The following is a 21708-nucleotide window of genomic DNA, read 5'->3' on the forward strand; positions in this document are numbered from 1 at the left end:
ACACCAAAACAGCTGATACTAAAATGGAAATGGCCTCTCTTCACTTCCCAAAAAATCCCACAAGCCAAAATTTTGTCATTTTCTATAAGTTAAAATTTAAAAATATTTATGAGACCAAATTAAATTTTTTTCTCAATAAATCCTGCTAATCATGCACAAAGTCAAAATTCTAAATTAGCAGAAAAAAAGAAACAGTTCCCATTGTACCTTAGAAAAACTAAGCTGTATAAAAGCAACAGTTTACATTGCAATAAATTTGGAAGTCATAGAGTTGTTTAGAAGAAGTCAAGAAGTCAAAGTTTCAACGTAAAAATTGACTTCTGAAAATATTCAATATATTAACTTCTTAGAACTTAGAACATACTTTCTATAATGCTACTAATCATGGTAAATACACCAGAATATTCCACAAAAACACTTGGTTCCCAAAAGAAAAAAAATGTTATAATAGATCTTTTTATTGCCTTGTGAGTATAACCAACTAAATTTCTTCACCTTTTTTTTTTCTTAAACCTATTTCCTAAGAGATTGTGTAGGCAATCCTTAGTTAAAGGAAGGGATTTTCCTTGGAGAGCTGCTCTTTTCTTAGAAGTTTTGCTGACGTGTTATAAATGATTTCAGGGAAGTTGTTGTTCTATAAATTATGGCCTCTTTTGTGGCTTTGAACCTACCTATTCACTTGCCATTGGAGACATGAACAGAAAAAAAGAGTATCTACTTGGACCTAAGGTGTTAGAGTTCACTTATAAATATGTTCTATGAACTCGTTCTAAATAGTGTTGATGGGTGGGCTTGGCCTGGACCACAGCCTTTACTGATGAAAGCCAGCACACCTAGTAATAATGTCTCTCCAATGGATAGGAAAGAAGATCATGAATAGAAACAGTGTCAAAAGCACCATCACAAATTGGTTTCAAGATCAACAAAACTGGGAAATGAACAGAGAGAAATGGAAAACTTTCATTTGTCTTCATCAATGCTACTAAGCTGATAGAGGATAACCAAATAACTTTTAGTTATTTTCTTCAGATTACAAACACCATTTTTATTTGTCTGGGTATATGTTTGTAAGGAAAGCTATGTCTAAATTGGAATGAGATATTTGAATGAAGATTTGTCTGTATAGATGTTTTATGCATGTAAGGAGAATTTGTGGGATGATAAAAAGTAGTAATAGTAGTATTTCTGCTCATTTTTTTTTGTTATTACCAAAGTGCCACCATAACATTTTGAATTATATTTTAATGTTAGGGATGCTGATTTATTTTCTAATTATTAACATCTTACAGAAAAAGTCAGGGATGGAATGACCTCATAAAACACTCGTATGGTATATTTTTCAGTGAGTTATGTTATAAATTGCTCCACAATTGACACAAATATATTTTCACATTAGTATAACAAGTCTAACAGCTTCTGTTCATTGGTTTTTGAATTATCACAACCATTTAATAATGAAATTGAATTTATTCCCTAAAGATCTCTAACTCAAAACATTTTCCATGATTTTAATGGAGAAACAAAGGTGAACCAAGAACAACTTTAGAATAAGATAGTGAGGAACTGCAAGTCCCAGGTCAGTCTCATCTGTGCCCGTTTCTGAATTCCACTTTATTATTCAGCTACAGTGAATCTGGCATTTATTGATCTGGCACGGATGCCCGAGGCATGAATCTGTGAGTGAATGAGGGTCATTTGTTTACTGTTCATGGTATGTGTATTTAGGGAAGCTATAGTTTGACATTTTGCTTAGGCTTTGAGTGTGTATCTTCTTCTGTCAGACACAAAATACAAAAGCCTTTGGTTTAGTTGGAGACAAGGAGCACTAGTTTAAGAAGAGGTTGTGAATTGGAAGGAATATAGAATTCCAAGTTAGGCTAGAAGACACTTATGAGCTGTGTGACTTTAGGTAGTTAAACACTCTGAAATTCAATGTCCTATAGTCTTCACAGCATGCTGTGAAGGTTAAGGAGGTCAGGTATATACAGCTTTTATGGCACCATAAACCTGATGCGTGCTCTACCTGCTTTCTCTCTGTCCTGGTACTACAGCTTATAATCTATAGTCTGCACCCAAGGCTTTAGAAAATTTTGCTTCCTAATGATTCTGTTCTTTTTTTTTTAAGATTGATTTATTTATTTGTCAGAGAGAGCGTGCATGCACAAGCAGGGGAGTGGCAGGCAGAGGGAGGAGCAGGCCTCTTGCTGAGTTTGTGTATATTGTGTATATTGTAGTTTGAATTTCCTGTGAGACAATCAGGTGGAGATGTCGCATAGAGTCTGGTTATGTGGGTATATGAAATGTATAAAGCCGGTCTGAGAGCACATTCTTGATGAGGACGTATTCCGCTATTCTTCATCAGCTTCTAGTCCTCTGGAGGTCCAGTGGAAGTCCAGTGGACTTCCATTTTTATGAGGAAACAATGTTAGAAGGGCACATCCAGCTCTCTCTTTACTCATTTCTCCAACAAGTTGGAATGGAGAAACGGGGGCCCAGTAACCATAGTTTAGGCCTCTTCCTTCTCCTCTTAGTCTTTATTCTCTCTCTCATTCTCTCTATCTCTCTCTTTGTCCTTTTGACATTGGTCCATGTGCACTAGACTTATGCTTCTGTTTTTTTCATTAGGTAATTCATAAGGGCAGATCTCTTGCATAGTGTGGAAGCCTGGGATCTTTCACTCTTCTACCTGGAAATGGGTGAGTAAATTAATTCAAGATGAGAAAACATAGAGGGCCCAATTTAACTCAGAGCCAAGTTGCCTGAGTACTCCAAATTTACTAGCAACACCACTGAGACTTTGCTTTTTAACTAACTTCTGGAGATATTTCATATTTTTCTCCCACACCTCAAAGGGAAAAGTTGTGATTTTACCTACCGAATCCCAGACAAGGCATGGATGTGGAAGTCGTCAGTGTAAATATGAGATGGAAGAAGTTGTGTGAATAAAACTGGTCAAAGAGAACTTTAGGAACTGAGATGAGGAGAGGCAGAAGTTGAGAGTATTTGCCTTTAGAAAGTAGGCACAGCCTACAAAAGTGAGGAGGAGGAGGGCTGGAGAAGTATGAGAGTAGAGAATGAGAACCAGTCCTCTGGTATCACAACCAATTTAATGCACATATTCTTTAAAAACAAACAAAAAAACTAACAATAACAGCATGTCGTGCCAAAAATGTGTCTATTGTTACAACACCTGATACCTCATTATGCCAACACACATTCAAAGATAAAGTCCCAGGCAGAAAGGAGGGCCAAAATTATTTTAAGAGGTTAGTTAGTACTGTTGGATTTGGAGTAGGGAAAAGTGGTTGTCAGAACATCCTGTTCCTTTAATAGGCCCACCACAGCTGGCATGGGAGACCCAGTGGACTGATCAAAGCCTCCAGACATACACAGGGATAGTACCAAGTTTGCCAGGATGTCAGGTGCTGAGTTGGCACTCACTGTTTCATTGGACAAGTGTGACAAAGACAGATGATTATGGAAATACAAATTCTAATCATATAAGAGAGTCTGAGAAAAAACTATCAAGAAATAGCAATGACAGTGACAAAAATGGGTTGATTTTTAGAGCTGATGCAAGGGAATAGGTTATGAAGTCCTGTTAAATTACTCTTAAGCTATATGTTAACAAAATCCTTCAACACATTGCTTGACTAAAGCCAGATTGCCGGAGACACTGAACCAGGATAGCCAGATATATACTCCGAGGCAAGTTGGTGTGGAAGTATCTCTTCAAAAGACACACCTCATTTACTGTAGGGAATAAGTAAATTTTCAAGTGCTTTATTGGGAGACAGAAAAGAAGAATAGTGGAAAATAAAACTGCCAGTTTAATAGTGGTATCTCTGAGAAGCAGAAAGAAGGCAATAAGGTCCCACACGTGGACTTTCTCTTCCCATATGGAATCAGCAAACCTCTCCATTTATCCAGGCCACTCCTTTTTTTGTGTGTATCCTGGGACATTCAGAAGAGTCTGAAAAATTTTAAGTTTCCACAGACAACTTGCTTTCTCATGCATATGGAAGACATAAAACTTGCTGAATATTAAAAATATAGTAGCCACTCAAAACAAATATCATTAATAGGAGTATGATTGGGTGCCTGGGTGGTTTAGTTGACTAAACCTTTGACTCTTGGTTTCGGTTCAGGTCATGATCTCAGGGTCATGAGATTGAGCCCTGACTCAGGCTTGACACTCACAGTGGAGTCTGCTTGAAATTCTTTCTCCCGCTCCTTCTGCCTCCCACTCATGCTTTCTCTAAAAAAAAAAATAAAAAAAAAAATAAAAAAATTTTAAGTTTTTTTTAAAGATTTTATTTGAGAAAGAGCTCACACACGAGTATGACGGGGGAGGGGGTGGTGCGAGGAGGGGCAGAAGGAGAGTGAGAAGCAGGCTCCTCCCTCAGCAGGGAGCTCAACCTGGGGCTTTATCCCAGGACCCTGAGATCATGACCTGAGCTGAAGGCAGATGCCCAACTGACTGAGCACCCAGGCGCCCCATAAATAAATATATATATAAAGAAAGAATATGATTATTTTATAGCTTATTCTAGCCACTAAACTAAATACCTTATATGCATTATTCAGATTAATTTAAACCAATCCTTTGAATTAAAAGATATGATTTCCCACATGGCAGATGAAGAAACAGATCTAGACAGTTGAGTAACTTGCCAGAGGTTTTATATACCAAAAGAAGTAGAGTAATGACTTCATCTGACTTCAAAGTCATGGTCTTAAACTTTATTACTTTATATCTCATGCAAATTCTTGCTTAGTTAACACTAACAATGTGACAAAGTTAAAATAGTGGATAATTGAACCCAGAGAAATAGAATGGTGTGGATAAAGACAGGGGAAGAGTAACAGAGCTCCTGTCCTGCAAGTTTAATAACCTTCGGGTATTAGGAGTTTCTCTCCTCCAAACTATCAAGCACACGCTTAACACTTAAACCTGGTTAATGCAGACCAAACAGATCAAGAAAGCTCACAGGAGATCTATAGGTAACAAGGAAGAGACAATAAAAACAAGTGCAACAAATAAACATATCAGCTGAAGAAGAGGCAAGGTCAGGTGGGTTATTCTGCCTCATGTGTAAAGTCCTGTGTTTAGGATTATTCATGTTGGAGAATAAGATTATGACTCACTGAGTTTTCACTTACTGAGAGACTGACAGTGTCAGAATTGGGGAGTAGCAATGTAGCATCTGGCAAAGTATGTTTGGAAGTGTGTGCTTACTAAGGGTATGAGTGATTGGTATAAATAGTGAATATCCAACCACTTTATTTTGATAGCTGGAGGCCACAAATAGCAAACCAGCATAGCTGAGGCCACTGTGTTGCCAGAGATTGGAAGCTAAAGAAGATACCCCCCATCCCCAACAAAGAGACATCATTTGTCCTCCAGGGGTTTATTAAGCATGATGGAGGCAGGCAGCCAGTAATTTCTCAGCTTCTTCATTTCAGGAGCAGGTAATGAATTTTAATTAGTGAGGAAGACAGCTTTCCACTAAGGAGAAGAAAGCAAAGAAAACAGGAACATCATGTGCATGGAGGATATGTTAAAGCACATAACAGTCCTTATTAATGCTGAATTAATGGGCAACATTCTTTGCCCTCTGCTCTTCTGTAACATAAAAATAAAAACAAGAACTGGAAAAAAAATGTGCTACAGAATGTGGGAAAAAGAAAAGAGAGTGTTGCTAAGTTTGATGAACAGTTTTTCCTAGATCACGGGGTCTTTAAGACATTGAGTATCACTCTTAATCAATAGTAATTGAGGGTGGCACATTTTCCACAATGTGTGCTCTGCCTACTGAACATGCTGACAGTCCTTTCTGTACTAGAGAATGAATGAGATGGTTCTATGTAAGACAGGAGATCCCCCCACCCCCAACACAACCAGGTACTTCAGTTAAGCCCCAAAGCCCTTACTTTGGCTATCTGTGAGGATTTGGAGAGAGTAGAAGATATAAAGTGAGACATGGCTTGATTCATTGTTATCTGAGGTCCCCCCTCCCTAATTTAGAGTCCATGTGTACATGTACACAGGCACTTGTGTACATGAATATATGGGAGAGGAATATTGATTATGGTATTGTTGGATCAGAAGTTGGCTTTGACCTAGTTTTTTAAGGATCTCTCAAACAATGGATCATCAAATACCACCTTTAGTTGTTGTTAAGATATATTGATGCTGGGCCCTTGATAATGCTTGAGGACTCACCCTTGACACTCCAAGCAAATGCTACTTTTGCTAACGGGACTTTCATCTAGTGAACAGACTATGCCCATAAATTATTTGAAGACCTCAACTTGCTTGAAGTTACAACCAAGTATATGCAGCTTTGCTTTAGCACAGTGATAGAAATTCACATGCAATGCTATGTTTGAATTTGGAGGGTGATTGTTTTTCAGTGATACATTTGAACAGATTAGTAGGTTTCTTTTGTAGTTATGGCTGGCACTGTGAGTATCTGAGCACTCTAAATGAGAATCTTGAATATTCTCAGTTAGACCCCTAAGGAAAGCTGCACATTCATTTTCTTTTCAGGAAATCCTGACAAAAAGGACATGGTATGCTGTAGCATGTCACTGCTATTAACTTGTTATAACCCCTCAACCACAGTGAAGTTCTTTCCTGACTGGAGAAGTTAAACTCAACGTGCCTCAGGAATCTGTAGGAGACAGGTGACTTTTATTTCCCCTTTTAGTATTCCACAAACTTCTGTGTGCACTGTCTGAAGAAAAGAGAATTGGTAAGTTTTTTCTCATATGGAATAGGGAACTTCTGTTCCATCCCCCTCTGCTAGATTTTATCAGTGAGATAGGAGGTTGTGATAAACGTCTTTTGGTTTCATGCTTGTCTGACAATTCTTCATGACCTCTTTAATTTCTCAAGCCTATTTGGTTAAGGAATGAAGCCTGATCTTAGAAACCAGGAGCTTGGCTTTTTAATAACCTAAAACAATAGGTAGTATTTTTCGTGTTACAGCTCAAAGTCCAATGGTGAGTCAGGAGGGCCTCCCTAATAGGTCAGGAATTCATTCAGAAACACACGTGTTTTCTTGAGTTATTATATAAAAATGATGTACAATTCCATTCAGTCTGTTTGAGGTTAAGACCAAGAGCTACCTGCTTTGGATACTGCAAGTTGGGGCACACAAACTAATATTAGTTCATCTATTAATCAAATATGATGAGATGATCAGACGTAATTCTATTTCATTACACAATGAAAATGCACTTATTATACATTTATGCCTACCTATAATTGGAATTCTTCTGATTTTCTATATCAGTGTTTCCTTGATTTCCATAGGCTGTTAGCTATGTGTGATTTCCATAAGGTACTAGTTTTGCCTTAGCGTGGAAAATATAGTTAATCATTTTTTTAAAAATGTTTATTATGTTCTATTAGTCACCACGCAGTACATCATTAGTTTTTTTTCCCCAGCATAACAGTATTCATTGTTTTTGCACCACACCCAGTGCTCCATGCAATCCTTGCCCTCTCCAATACCCACCACCTGGTTCCCCCAACCTCCCGTCCCCCGCCCCTTCAAAACCCTCAGAATGTTTTTCAGAGTCCATAGTCTCTCATGGTTCACCTCCCCTTCCAATTTCCCTCAACTCCCTTCTCCTCTCCATCTCCCCTTGTCCTCCATGCTATTTGTTATGCTCCACAAATAAGTGAAGCCATATGATAATTGATTCTCTCTGCTTGACTTATTTCACTCAGCATAATCTCTTCCAATCCCATCCATGTCGCTACAAAAGTTGGGTATTCATCCTTTCTGATGGAGGCATAATACTCCATAGTGTATATGGACCACATCTTCCTTATCCATTTGTCCGTTGAAGGGCATCTTGGTTCTTTCCACAGTTTGGCGACTGTGGCCATTGCTGCTATAAACATTGGGGTACAGATGGCCCTTCTTTTCACTACATCTGTATCTTTGGGGTAAATACCCAGTAGTGCAATTGCAGGGTCATAGGGAAGCTCTATTTTTAATTTCTTGAGGAATCTCCACACTGTTTTCCAAAGTGGCTGCACCAACTTGCATTCCCACCAACAGTGTAAGAGGGTTCCCCTTTCTCCACATCCTCTCCAACACATGTTGTTTCCTGTCTTGCTAATTTTGGCCATTCTAACTGGTATAAGGTGGTATCTCAATGTGGTTTTAATTTGACTCTCCCTGATGGCGAGTGATGATGAACATTTTTTCATGTGCCTAATAGCCATTTGTGTGTCTTCACTGGAGAAGTGTCTGTTCATATCTTCTGCCCATTTTTTGATACGATTGTCTGTTTTGTGTGTGTTGAGTTTGAGGAGTTCTTTATAGATCCTGGATATCAACCTTTTGTCTGTACTGTCATTTGCAAATATCTTCTCCCATTCTGTGGGTTGCCTCTTTGTTTTGTTGACTGTTTCCTTTGCTATGCAGAAGCTTTTGATCTTGATGAAGTCTCAAAAGTTCATCTTTGCTTCTGTTTCCTTTGCTTTTGGAGACATATCTTGAAAGAAGTGATTATGAATGAAAAGGGAGAGATCACAACTAACACCAAGGAAGTAGAAACAATCATCAGAAGTTATTATCAACAGTTATATGCCAATAAGCTAAGCAACCTAGATGAAATGGATGCATTCCTGGAAAACTACAAACTCCCAAAATTGAACCAGGAAGAAATTGACAACCTGAATAGACCGATATCTAGTTATGAGATTGAAGCAGTGATCAAAAACCTCCCAAAAAACAAGAGCCCAGGACCTGATGGATTCCCTGGGGAATTCTACCATACTTTCAAGGAAGAAATAACACCTATTCTCCTGAAGCTGTTTAAAAAAATTGAAGCAGAAGGAAAACTTCCAGACTCTTTCTATGAAGCCAGCATTACCCTGATCTCCAAACCACGCAAAGAGCCTACCAAAAAGGAGAATTTCAGACCAATATCACTGATGAATATGGATGCTAAGATTCTCAACAAGATCCTAGCAAACAGGATCCAACAGCACATTAAAAAGGTTATGCACCATGACCAGGTGGGATTCATCCCTGGGCTACAAGGATGGTTCAACGTTCACAAATCAATAAATGTGATAGAACAAATCAATAAGAGAAGAGAGAAGAACTACATGGTCCTCTCAATTGATGCAGAAAAAGCATTTGACAAAATCCAGCACCCATTTCTGATTAAAACGCTTCAAAGTATAGGGATAGAGGGAACATTCCTGAACTTCATAAAATCTATCTATGAAAGACCCACAGCAAATATCATCCTCAATGGGAAAAAGCTTGCAGCCTTCCCGTTGAGTTCAGGAACACGACAAAGATGCCCACTCTCACCACTCTTGTTCAACATAGTATTAGAAGTTCTAGCAACAGCAATCAGACAACAAAGAGAAATAAAAGGTATCCAAATTGGCAGTGAAGAAGTCAAACTCTCTCTCTTCGCAGATGAGAAGGTTTTATATGGAAAACCCAAAAGACTCCACCCCCAAACTACTAGAACTCATACAGCAATTCAGTAACGTGGCAGGATACAAAGTCAATGTACAGAAATCAGTGGCTTTCTTATACACTAACAATGAAAATACAGAAAGGGAAATTAGAGAATCGATTCCATTTACTATAGCACCAAGAACCATAAGATACCTGGGAATAAACCTAACCAAAGAGGTAAAGGAACTGTACTCGAGGAACTACAGAACACTCATGAAAGAAATTGAAGAAGACACAAAAAGATGGAAGACCATTCCATGCTCTTGGATCGGAAGAATAAACCTTGTTAAAATGTCTATACTGCCTAGAGCAATCTATACTTTTAATGCCATTCTGATCAAAATTCCACCAGTATTTTTCAAAGGGCTGGAGCAAATAATCCTAAAATTTGTATGGAATAAGAAGAGACCCCGAATCGCTAAGGAAATGTTGAAAAACAAAAATAAAACGGGGCATCACATTACCTGATTTCAAGCTTTACTACAAAGCTGTGATCACCAAGACAGCATGGTACTGGCATAAAAACAGACACATAGACCAGTGGAACAGAGTAGAGAGCCCAGATATGGACCCTCAACTCTATGGTCAAATAATCTTCGACAAAACAGGAAAAAATATACAGTGGAAAAAATACAGTCTCTTCAATAAATGGTGCTGGGAAAACTGGACAGCTATATGCAGAAGAATGAAACTCAACCATTTTCTTACACCGTACACAAAGATAAACTCAAAATGTATAAAAGACCTCAACGTGAGACAGGGTTCCATCAGAATCCTAGAGGAGAACATAGGCAGTAACCTCTTCGATATCAGCCACATCATTAGTTTTTGATGTAGTGTTCCATGATTTGTGTATAGCACCCAGTGCTCCAGGCAATATGTGCCCTCCTTAATACCCATCACCTGGCTTACCCATCCCCCCCATCAGACTCCCCTCTAAAACCCTCAGTAGTTTATCATTGTTCTACTGGAATTTTGAGAAAGACAATTCTTGGTTAGACATAGTTGTTTCCTTCATTGCAAAGCTTTAGGCATCCTTGCCCTCCCTGTCCTTTAAATGCCAACAATGCATTCCAGACAACCTGATGACCAAGCATCATCCCCAGTGGGGTGCCTGAGTGGCTCAGTGAGTTAAGCCTCTGCCTTTGGATCAGGTCATGATCCCAGGGTCCTGAGATCGAGCCCTGTATTGGGTTTTCTGCTTAGTGGGGAGCCTGCCTCCCCCTCTCTCTCTGCCTACTTGTGATCTCTCTCTCTGTCAAATAAATAAATAAAATTAAAAAAAAAGAAGAATCTGCAACTGTTCTCAACTATTATCTAAATGGGTATTCCTCTGGTTGAAAAATTAGTTTTCTAATTGGTATCAATAAAAGTTGTGGTGCATTATTTACTTAACTCCTAAATCTGCGCAGATGAACATGGGCCCTTTCTTTCTTTCTTTCTTTTTTTTTTTTTTAAATTTTTTTTTTATTTTTTTCAGCATAACAGTATTCATTATTTTTGCACCACACCCAGTGCTCCATGCAATCCGTGCCCTCTACAATACCCACCACCTGGTGCCCCCAACCTCCCACCCCCCACCCCTTCAGAATTCTCAGATCGTTTTTCAGAGTCCATAGTCTCTCATGGTTCATCTCCCCTTCCAATTTCCCTCAACTCCCTTCTCCTCTCCATCTCCCCTTGTCCTCCATGCTATTTGTTATGCTCCACAAATAAGTGAAACCATATGATAATTGACTCTCTCTGCTTAACTTATTTCACTCAGCATAATCTCTTCCAGTCCCGTCCATGTTGCTACAAAACTTGGGGATTCATCCTTTCTTTCTTTTTTTTTTTTTTTTAACAGCTTTATAAACATATATTTTTATCCCCAGGGGTACAGGTCTGCGAATCGCCAGGTTTACACACTTCACAACACTCACCATAGCACATACCCTCCCTGATATCCATAACCCCACCCCCTCTCCCAACCCCCTCCCTCCATCAACCCTCAGTTTGTTTTGTGAGATTAAGAGTCACTTATGGTTTGTCTCCCTCCCAATCCCATCTTGTTTCATTTACTCTTCTCCTACCCCCTCGACCCCCCATGTTGCATCTCCTCTCCCTCATATCAGGGAGATCATATGAAGGTGTCTTTCTCCGATTGACTTATTTCACTAAGCATGATACCCTCTAGTTCCATCCACGTCGTCGCAAACGTCAAGATTTCATTTCTTTTGATGGCTGCATAGTATTCCATTGTGTATATATACCACATCTTCTTTATCCATTCGTCTGTAGATGGACATCTAGGTTCTTTCCATAGTTTGGCTATTGTAGATATTGCTGCTATAAACATTCGGGTGCATGTGCCCCTTCGGATCACTATGTTTGTATCTTTAGGGTAAATACCCAGCAGTGCAATTGCAGGGTCATAGGGTAGTTCTATTTTCAACATTTTGAGGAACCTCCATGCTGTTTTCCAGAGTGGTTGCACCAGCTTGCATTCCCACCAACAGTGTAGGAGGGTTCCCCTTTCTCCGCATCCTCGCCAGCATCTGTCATTTCCTGAGTTGTTAATTTTAGCCATTCTGACTGGTGTGAGGTGATATCTCATGGTGGTTTTGATTTGTATTTCCCTGATGCCGAGTGATATGGAGCACTTTTTCATGTGTCTGTTGGCCATCTGGATGTCTTCTTTGCAGAAATGTCTGTTCATGTCCTCTGCCCATTTCTTGATTGGATTATTTGTTCTTTGGGTGTTGAGTTTGCTAAGTTCTTTATAGATTTTGGACACTAGCCCTTTATCTGATATGTCATTTGCAAATATCTTCTCCCATTCTGTCAGTTGTCTTTTGGTTTTGTTCACTGTTTCCTTTGCTGTGCAAAAGCTTTTGATCTTGATAAAATCCCAAAAGTTCATTTTTGCCCTTGCTTCCCTTGCCTTTGGTGATGTTCCTAGGAAGATGTTGCTGCGGCTGACGTTGAAGAGGTTGCTGCCTGTGTTCTCCTCGAGGATTTTGATGGATTCCTTTCTCACATTGAGATCCTTCATCCATTTTGAGTCTATTTTCGTGTGTGGTGTAAGGAAATGATCCAATTTCATTTTTCTGCATGTGGCTGTCCAATTTTCCCAACACCATTTATTGAAGAGGCTGTCTTTGTTCCATTGGACATTCTTTCCTGCTTTGTCGAAGATGAGTTGACCATAGAGTTGAGGGTCCATTTCTGGGCTCTCTATTCTGTTCCATTGATCTATGTGTCTGTTTTTGTGCCAGTACCATGCTGTCTTGATGATGACAGCTTTGTAATAGAGCTTGAAGTCCAGAATTGTGATGCCACCAACTTTGGCTTTCTTTTTCAATATTCCTTTGGCTATTCGAGGTCTTTTCTGGTTCCATATAAATTTTAGGATTATTTGTTCCATTTCTTTGAAAAAAATGGATGGTACTTTGATAGGAATTGCATTAAATGTGTAGATTGCTTTAGGTAGCATAGACATTTTCACAATATTTATTCTTCCAATCCAGGAGCATGGAACATTTTTCCATTTCTTTGTGTCTTCCTCAATTTCTTTCATGAGTACTTTATAGTTTTCTGAGTATAGATTCTTAGTCTCTTTGGTTAGGTTTATTCCTAGGTATCTTATAGTTTTGGGTGCAATTGTAAATGGGATGGACTCCTTAATTTCTCTTTCTTCTGTCTTGTTGTTGGTGTAGAGAAATGCAACTGATTTCTGTGCATTGATTTTATATCCTGACACTTTACTGAATTCCTGTACAAGTTCTAGCAGTTTTGGAGTGGAGTCTTTTGGGTTTTCCACATAGAGTATCATATCATCTGCGAAGAGTGATAGTTTGACTTCTTCTTTGCCGATTTGGATGCCTTTAATTTCCTTTTGTTGTCTGATTGCTGAGGCTAGGACTTCTAGTACTATGTTGAATAGCAGTGGTGATAACGGACATCCCTGCCGTGTTCCTGACCTTAGCGGAAAAGCTTTCAGTTTTTCTCCATTGAGAATGATATTTGCGGTGGGTTTTTCATAGATGGCTTTGATAATATTGAGGTATGTGCCGTCTATCCCTACACTTTGAAGAGTTTTGACAGGAAGGGATGCTGTACTTTGTCAAATGCTTTTTCAGCATCTATGGAGAGTATCATATGGTTCTTGTTCTTTCTTTTATTAATGTGTTGTATCACATTGATTGATTTGCGGATGTTGAACCAGCCTTGCAGCCCTGGAATAAATCCCACTTGGTCGTGGTGAATAATCCTTTTAACGTACTGTTGAATCCTATTGGCTAGTATTTTGGCGAGAATTTTTGCATCTGTGTTCATCAAGGATATTGTTCTGTAGTTCTCTTTTTTGTTGGGATCCTTGTCTGGTTTTGGGATCAAGGTGATGCTGGCCTCATAAAATGAGTTTGGAAGTTTTCCTTCTATTGCTATTTTTTGGAACAGTTTCAGGAGAATAGGAATTAGTTCTTCTTTAAATGTTTGGTAGAATTCCCCTGGGAAGCCGTCTGGCCCTGGGCTTTTGTTTGTTTGGAGATTTTTGATGACTGTTTCAATCTCCTTACTGGTTATGGGTCTGTTCAGGCTTTCTATTTCTTCCTGGTTCAGTTGTGGTAGTTTATATGTCTCTAGGAATGCATCCATTTCTTCCAGATTGTCAAATTTGTTGGCGTAGAGCTGCTCATAGTATGTTCTTATAATTGTCTGTATTTCTTTGGTGTTCGTTGTGATCTCTCCTCTTTCATTCATGATTTTATTTATTTGGGTCCTCTCTCTTTTCTTTTTGATAAGTCTGGCCAGGGGTTTATCAATCTTATTAATTCTTTCAAAGAACCAGCTCCTAGTTTCGTTGATTTGTTCTATTGTTTTTTTGGTTTCTATTTCATTGATTTCTGCTCTAATCTTTATGATTTCTCTTCTCCTGCTGGGTTTAGGGTTTCTTTCTTGTTCTTTCTCCAGCTCCTTTAGGTGTAGGGTTAGGTTGTGTACCTGAGACCTTTCTTGTTTCTTGAGAAAGGCTTGTACCGCTATATATTTTCCTCTCAGGACTGCCTTTGTTGTGTCCCACAGATTCTGAACTGTTGTGTTTTCATTATCATTTGTTTCCATAAATTTTTTCAATTCTTCTTTAATTTCCTGGTTGATCCATTCATTCTTTAGAAGGATGCTGTTTAGTCTCCATGTATTTGGGTTCTTTCCAAATTTCCTCTTGTTATTGAGTTCTAGCTTTAGAGCATTGTGGTCCGAAAATATGCAGGGAATGATCCCAATCTTTTGATACCAGTTGAGACTTGATTTAGGACCAAGAATGTGATCTATTCTGGAGAATGTTCCATGTGCACTAGAGAAGAATGTGTATTCTGTTGCTTTGGGATGAAATGTTCTGAATATATCTGTGATGTCCATCTGGTCCAGTGTGTCATTTAAGGCCTTGATTTCCTTGTTGATCTTTTGCTTGGATGATCTGTCCATTTCAGTGAGGGGAGTGTTAAAATCCCCTACTATTATTGTATTCTTGTCGATGTGTTTCTTTGATTTTGTTATTAATTGGTTTATATAGTTGGCTGCTCCCACGTTAGGGGCATAGATATTTAAAATTGTTAGATCTTCTTGTTGGACAGTTCCTTTGAGTATGAGATAGTGTCCTTCCTCATCTCTTATTATAATCTTTGGCTTAAAATCTAATTGATCTGATATAAGGATTGCCACTCCTGCTTTCTTCTGATGTCCATTAGCATGGTAAATTCTTTTCCACCCCCTCACTTTAAACCTGGAGGTGTCTTCGGGTGTAAGATGAGTTTCTTGTAGGCAACATATAGATGGTTTTTGTTTTTTTATCCATTCTGATACCCTGTGTCTTTTGATTGGGGCATTTAGCCCATTAACATTCAGGGTAAGTATTGAGAGATATGAATTTAGTGCCATTGTATTGCCTGTAAGGTGACTGTTATTGTATATTGTCTCTGTTTCTTTCTGATCTACTACTTTTAGGGTCTCTCTTTGCTTAGAGGACCCCTTTCAATATTTCCTGTAGAGCTGGTTTGGTATTTGCAAATTCTTTCAGTTTTTGTTTGTCCTGGAAGCTTTTAATCTCTCCGTCTATTTTCAATGATAGCCTAGCTGGATATAGTATTCTTGGCTGCATGTTTTTCTCATTTAGTACTCTGAATATATCATGCCAGCTCTTTCTGGCCTGCCAGGTCTCTGTGGATAAGTCTGCTGCCAATCTAATATTTTTACCATTGTACATTACAGACTTCTTTTCCCGGGCTGCTTTCAGGATCTTTTCTTTGTCACTAAGACTTGTCAATTTTACTATTAGGTGACGGGGTGTAGACCTATTCTTATTGATTTTGAGGGGGGTTCTCTGAACCTCCTGGATTTTGATGCTTGTTCCCTTTGCCATATTGGGGAAATTCTCTCCAATAATTCTCTCCAATATACCTTCTGCTCCCCTCTCTGTTTCCTCTTCTTCTGGAATCCCAATTATTCTAATGTTGTTTCATCTTATGGTGTCACTTATCTCTCGAATTCTCCCCTCGTGGTCCAGTAGCTGTTTGTCCCTCTTTTGCTCAGCTTCTTTATTCTCTGTCATTTGGTCTTCTATATCGCTAATTCTTTCTTCTGCTTCATTTATCCTAGCAGTGAGAGCCTCTATTTTTGATTGCACCTCATTAATAGCTTTTTTGATTTCAACTTGGTTAGATTTTAGTTCTTTTATTTCTCCAGAAAGGGCTTTTATATCTCCCGAGAGGGTTGCTTTAATATCTTCCATGCCTTTTTCAAGCCCGGCTAGAACCTTGAGAATCATCATTCTGAACTCTATATCTGACATATTACCAATGTCTGTATTGATTAGGTCCCTAGCCTTTGGTATTGCCTCTTGTTCTTTTTTTTGTTGTGAATTTTTCCGCCTTGTCATTTTGTCCAGATAAGAGTTTATGAAGGAGCAAGTAAAATACTAAAAGGGTGGCAACAACCCCAGGAAAATATGCTTTAGCCAAATCAGAAGAGATCCTGAATTGTGAGGGGGGAGAACGGGGATAAAAAGGGGTTCAGAAAGAAAGAAAAGAAAAAAAAAACTATTAAAAAAAAGAAAGCCGATAAAGAAAAAATATAAAAAGAGGAAAAAATATATATATATTAGATAAACTATTTAAAAAACGTTAAAAAAAGAAAACGGTAAAAGTTAAAAAAAATTTAGCAGAAGAAGAGAAAAAGAAAAAAAAATTGAAAAAAAAATTAAATTAACTGCAAGGCTAAAAAATCATGGGGAGAAAGCCATGAGTTCCGTGCTTTGCTTTCTTCTCCTCTGGAATTCCGCCGTTCTCCTTGGTAGGTGAACTTGGTCCTGGCTGGTTTTCCCGTAGATCTTCTGGGGGAGGGGCCCGTTGTAGTGATTCTCAAGCGTCTTTGCCCCAGGCGGAGTTGCACCGCCCTTACCCGGGGCCGCGCTGAGTAATCGGCTCGGGTTCGCTTTCGGGAGCTTTTGTTCCCTGAGCGCTTTCCGTAGAGTCCGGAGGACGGGAATAAAGATGGCGGCCTCCCGGTCTCCGGCCCGGAGGAGCCGAGAGCCCAGGGCCCCACTCCTCAGTGCGCCCTCAGAGAACAGCGCCAAATGACTCCCGTCACCCTGGCCTCCGGCCGCGCTCTGAGCTGACCGAGCCTGCGACTGGTTCAAGGCAACCCTGAGCTGAGAGTCACTCCTCGGCTCTGTCTCTGCAGCCGGCTTCCCCGTTCTAATACCGGTAAGCTCTGCGACACTGAGACACCCCCGATCCTTCTGCGACCCTGCGGGACCTGAGGCCGCGCTTACCCCGCCTGGGCTTCACCCCAGTTAAGCCTCTGGAGCGATGTCCCTCAGCAGAACAGACTTTTAAAAGTCCTGATTTTGCTCCGTTGCTCTGCCGCTCGCCGGGAGCCGGCCCCTCCCCCCGCGGTCTATCTTCCCGTCGCTTTGGATTCACTTCTCCGCCAGTCCTACCTTGCAGAAAGTGGTTGATTTTCTGTTTCTGGAATTGCTGTTCTTCTTCTCTTCAATCTCCCATTGGATTTGTAGGTGTTTGCAATCTTTAGATAAGCTATTTAGCTGATCTCCCGCTACCCGAAGTAGTCTCAGCCTGCTACTTCTCCGCCATCTTGACTCGGGCCCTTTATTTCTTAATAAAATATATTTGTGTTACCAAAAGATATAGTATGAAAATACAGTATTTTATAAAATATTAGGATATTAAATATTCTTCCAATTGTGCTTCTACTGAAAACATCATCAATGTTGTGTACCTGTGACTGTATACTATTAAGATAATGTGAAATATTTGTAGGCAGTGTTGTGGGTTGAATTGTGTACCCCAAAATACATGTTAAAATCCTAACCCCCAGTACTTTGACCTTTGGATATAGGGTCTTTGTAGATGTAATCAAATTAAGATGAGGCCATATGGGATTAGGGTGGGCTCTAATCTAATATGACTGGTGTCCTTACAAGAGCAAAAGAGAAAAGACAGGGAGACACATTCAGATAATGCCACGTGATGACAGAAGCAGAGATTGAAGTGAACGCCAAGAATTGTAGACACCGGTCAGAAATTTTAAAAAGGCAAGGAAGGATCTTCTTCTAAAGCCCTCAGAGAAACCATAGCACTGCCAACTCCTTTATTCCAGAATTCTAGCCTCCCAATTTATGAAAACAAATTGCTGTTATTTTAACCCACTCAGTTTATAATAATTTGTCATGACAGCTCTAAGAAACGAATACAGACAGATTACCTAACTTCTTTACCCAACCAAATTCTCCATGTGTTAAATGGGACTAGTAGAATAGTTCTGAGCAATTTTAAGCTAATATTTATGAAGCATTTGGAATATATATAATATACGACTGCCACAAAATTAGAGCTGTAAATTTAAGGTAGGTGAATTAAACTTATACCATAATTTTTCTCTCTGGGATAATAATTTTTTAATCCAGGTAATGGCAAACTATGGCTGATAGACCAAATCCAGACTGCCAATATAAATAAATATTGCTTTTATAAATAAAGCAGGTTTATTTTTTTTAATAGAGTCGTATTTGTTTAATATTATCTATGACTGTTTTTGTGCTATAATGGTAGAGTTATAATTGCCACAAAGGCTGTATTGCTGACAAAGCCTAAAATATTTACTCTAGGTTTTAAGGAACAGTTTTCCAACTCTTGCTATAGACCATCACATCTGTTATATATGTTCTTTTTCTTATTCTATTTTGAATAATTTAATGATTTATATATGTTGCTAGACTCAGGTTTCCTACAACCTTTTCTTCTTTTTTTCTTCTAGAATTTGAGTTCTATTCCAACTTAAATTAGGAATGAATAGGGCAGATGGAATGTTGGGTCACTTATCCCACAAAGTTCATAATAATTAAGAGTTGAAGGCCATTAATTGAGACCCTTAATAGAACTGATGACTAAAATGAGGACTAAAATAATACATCTTTATTGTCTTCACATTTGCTAATGGTATTTTATATAATAATTACTCATGAGAGTTTAGTGAGCTTCTAACTAGAAACCATATTTTTCTATTGAGAATCACTTTTCTTTAAAGAAATTTTTCAAGCTATTGATTCCCATATCTAATACTGCTGAATGAATTAAACAAAGCAGTAAAGTAAAAGTAATGACTCCAAACTCAAGGATAAATTTATAAAATAAAAATTACCAGCTCTTAAAGTGAAAGCATGGGTGATAAAATCATTAGCTGAGGAGATTTATCTGGGCCATTGTTGCAGTGTTTGATATGCACATTCTCAGTAGGGGAACAAGATTCTTATTTTCAGAAAGCCCAGAGCCCACTCCTCTGCAGTTTTCAGGGAGTTGCTGATCTTTATGTTCCAGATATGTTGCAGACTTTTAGCTTCTCACTGCAGACCATTCTTTCTAACCCTAAAGAAAGTGAAATTTGGAGGTTGAGGAGGGCCTGTTTCTAAACATTCATAGAATTTGTTCTCTATTTTGAGATCTATGTATGAAAGGAAGGGCAATGATATGTAGTTGCTTTCTACCACATGTTTGTTCAACTCTGTGTGAAGCTAATTATTTTGTAATGACCAGTTTGGCTCCTTGAAAGCACCTAATATGAAAGCACAATAAGGACACCAGATTATGGTGTAAAGGACAGAACAATTTATTAAGTAGTAGGTGTAAGAGATCTCAACCAATGCTAGACCACTTCAGATCAGATGACTATGAAAATTGAATTATGTGGAGGTTTCCTGGGATTTCTACTTAATCGTATATGATCTCTAGCATTCTGAGCCCTAATGAAACCTCAAGGCCTTCCGGAAAATTATTCAAATCATTTGTGAGGCATGAAAATCAGACCTAATTAGTAATACATCTTATCTGTGTGTCTGTACAGCCATCAACTGAAAAATTTTAATCCACTGCCCAAAGGGTTTTATCCAAATTGGATAAACTTAAGGATCATTTATTCAACAAACACTTATTAAAGACATCAATTAGGAGACACTGTGCTAACTTATCTTCTAGTGAAGAGAAAGAGACAGTAAACAAAATAAATAACTTAAATAACTATTTTAGAAGGTGTTAAGTCCCATGGAAATGAAAGTGAGAAGGATGCTCTTGGATTGCTAGAGCAGGGTGGAGAGTTTGCATTTAAATAGAATAATCAGGGAAGGCTTTTTGTTGAAAGAAACTGTTAAAGATTTGAAGGACAGTTAATCAAACATCATGGGGGAGGCATCTGTGTGTTGGCTCTGTCTCTAGCTTAAATGAGTCATTAATAAAAACTGTAGCAATTTGTTTCCATTGAAGGGGAAACTCCCATAGAATGGGGAAGCTAACAATGAGCTTCTATTAGGATTTTTCATGGAAAGCATTAACAATCAGAGCATGTTGACTGCTTTTGGTCAAAGTTTTTTTTTTTTTTTTTTTTTTTTTTTGTCACTGTTTTTGTTTTTAGAGCTGAGGACTTTAGCCAGTGTCTCCAGTTCTGTAGATGGCCCCTCCACCCACAGTTGCATATTTATAGGACGACGATAAACATACAATCTAACTAAAAATATGTGGTTTGATTGTTTTGCTAATGAAGCTTCAAGTCTTCTAAATTGAACAAAACAATACAGATGGAGGTAAAGTATTACTTTTATGACGGATTCAATCTTATTTTGAGTATGTAGTAAAATAAGAGAGCTATATAGGCTAAACCTCAGAACTGTACAGACAATGCATCTGCCAGAGGCATCTGTGGATCAAAACAGGCCTTCCCGACATGGAAATGTTTAATAAAATACATACTTCCTAAGAAAGAAGGCAGACTTGAGATGAACATTCCCAGATGATTTTGCCCCCAAATTGACAATTCAGGTACGTAACTCCATCTCCCCAAGAGCAAAAAACAGAGGAATGGAAAAGGGGCAAATGCATCTTAATAATTGAGCTCCCTCCATGTGGAAGGAGATATTTTAGGACAAACGGTTAAGGAATTGCCCTAACATGCTCCTAGTTAGAAGCTATGGAAATGCCACTTAAAAGTGTTACACATCCATACCTTGTCACTTTCAATCATATGATGGGCATGCCATCTAATAATATGTCAGCTACACATGTAGATGAAAACTTGCAGATTCAGTTAAATGGGTATATGTTGTCTTGTAATTACCAAATACTGGATGATTGACAGGATTTTTCATTTCATGGTCAATGCTGGGTGCTGGATGAACACAGTAGCGTAGAATTAGCAGTTCTTAAAAGAGGTACAGAACGTGAAGGACACTTTGCAGCCACTAATAAGGCAAGAGGAAACGTGTTCAGAGAAATGTATCTCATCTTTAAAAAGAAAAAGTTACGTGAGGAGGGAGTAGAGAAGATGAATACTGGTGTAGGTCCCTGAGGACATGATAGTTAAGAATAGGCCAGTTAATGTATATGGAGAAATACTTTTGGAAATAAAATGATTCTGGGTTGAGCTGTGGAATAAAACAAGAAGTGGAATAATATTGCTACCCAAGAATACATTTTAAATGTGCTGTTGTGACACAAAAAGCTTCAGTAAACTTTATATCATTTTATTGTTTTCATTATACTCTCCTAAGTCAACAGATTTAATATACAGGTTCAATAAAGTTTATTGAAAGAGTATACATGTCCCGGGAAGATAAGTTTATTTTATTTTCTTAGAAGACTTTATTTATTCATTTGAGGTG

At 38.5% G+C, this 21708-nt stretch overlaps 1 long non-coding RNA gene across 1 annotated transcript in view; it reads left to right on the forward strand.

The window, feature by feature from the left end:
• Positions 1 to 2617: 2617 nt before the first annotated feature.
• The window catches only part of LOC125108993 (uncharacterized), an 83313-nt gene continuing 64222 nt past the window's right edge, over positions 2618 to 21708 (forward strand). The window contains exon 1 of the long non-coding RNA XR_007130070.1: positions 2618 to 2696. This is a non-coding gene — a long non-coding RNA (uncharacterized LOC125108993). The remainder of the gene's footprint in view (positions 2697 to 21708) is intronic.

The sequence above is a fragment of the Lutra lutra genome, chromosome 9 (assembly GCF_902655055.1).
Source record: "Lutra lutra chromosome 9, mLutLut1.2, whole genome shotgun sequence".
Classification (NCBI taxonomy): Eukaryota; Metazoa; Chordata; class Mammalia; order Carnivora; family Mustelidae; genus Lutra; species Lutra lutra.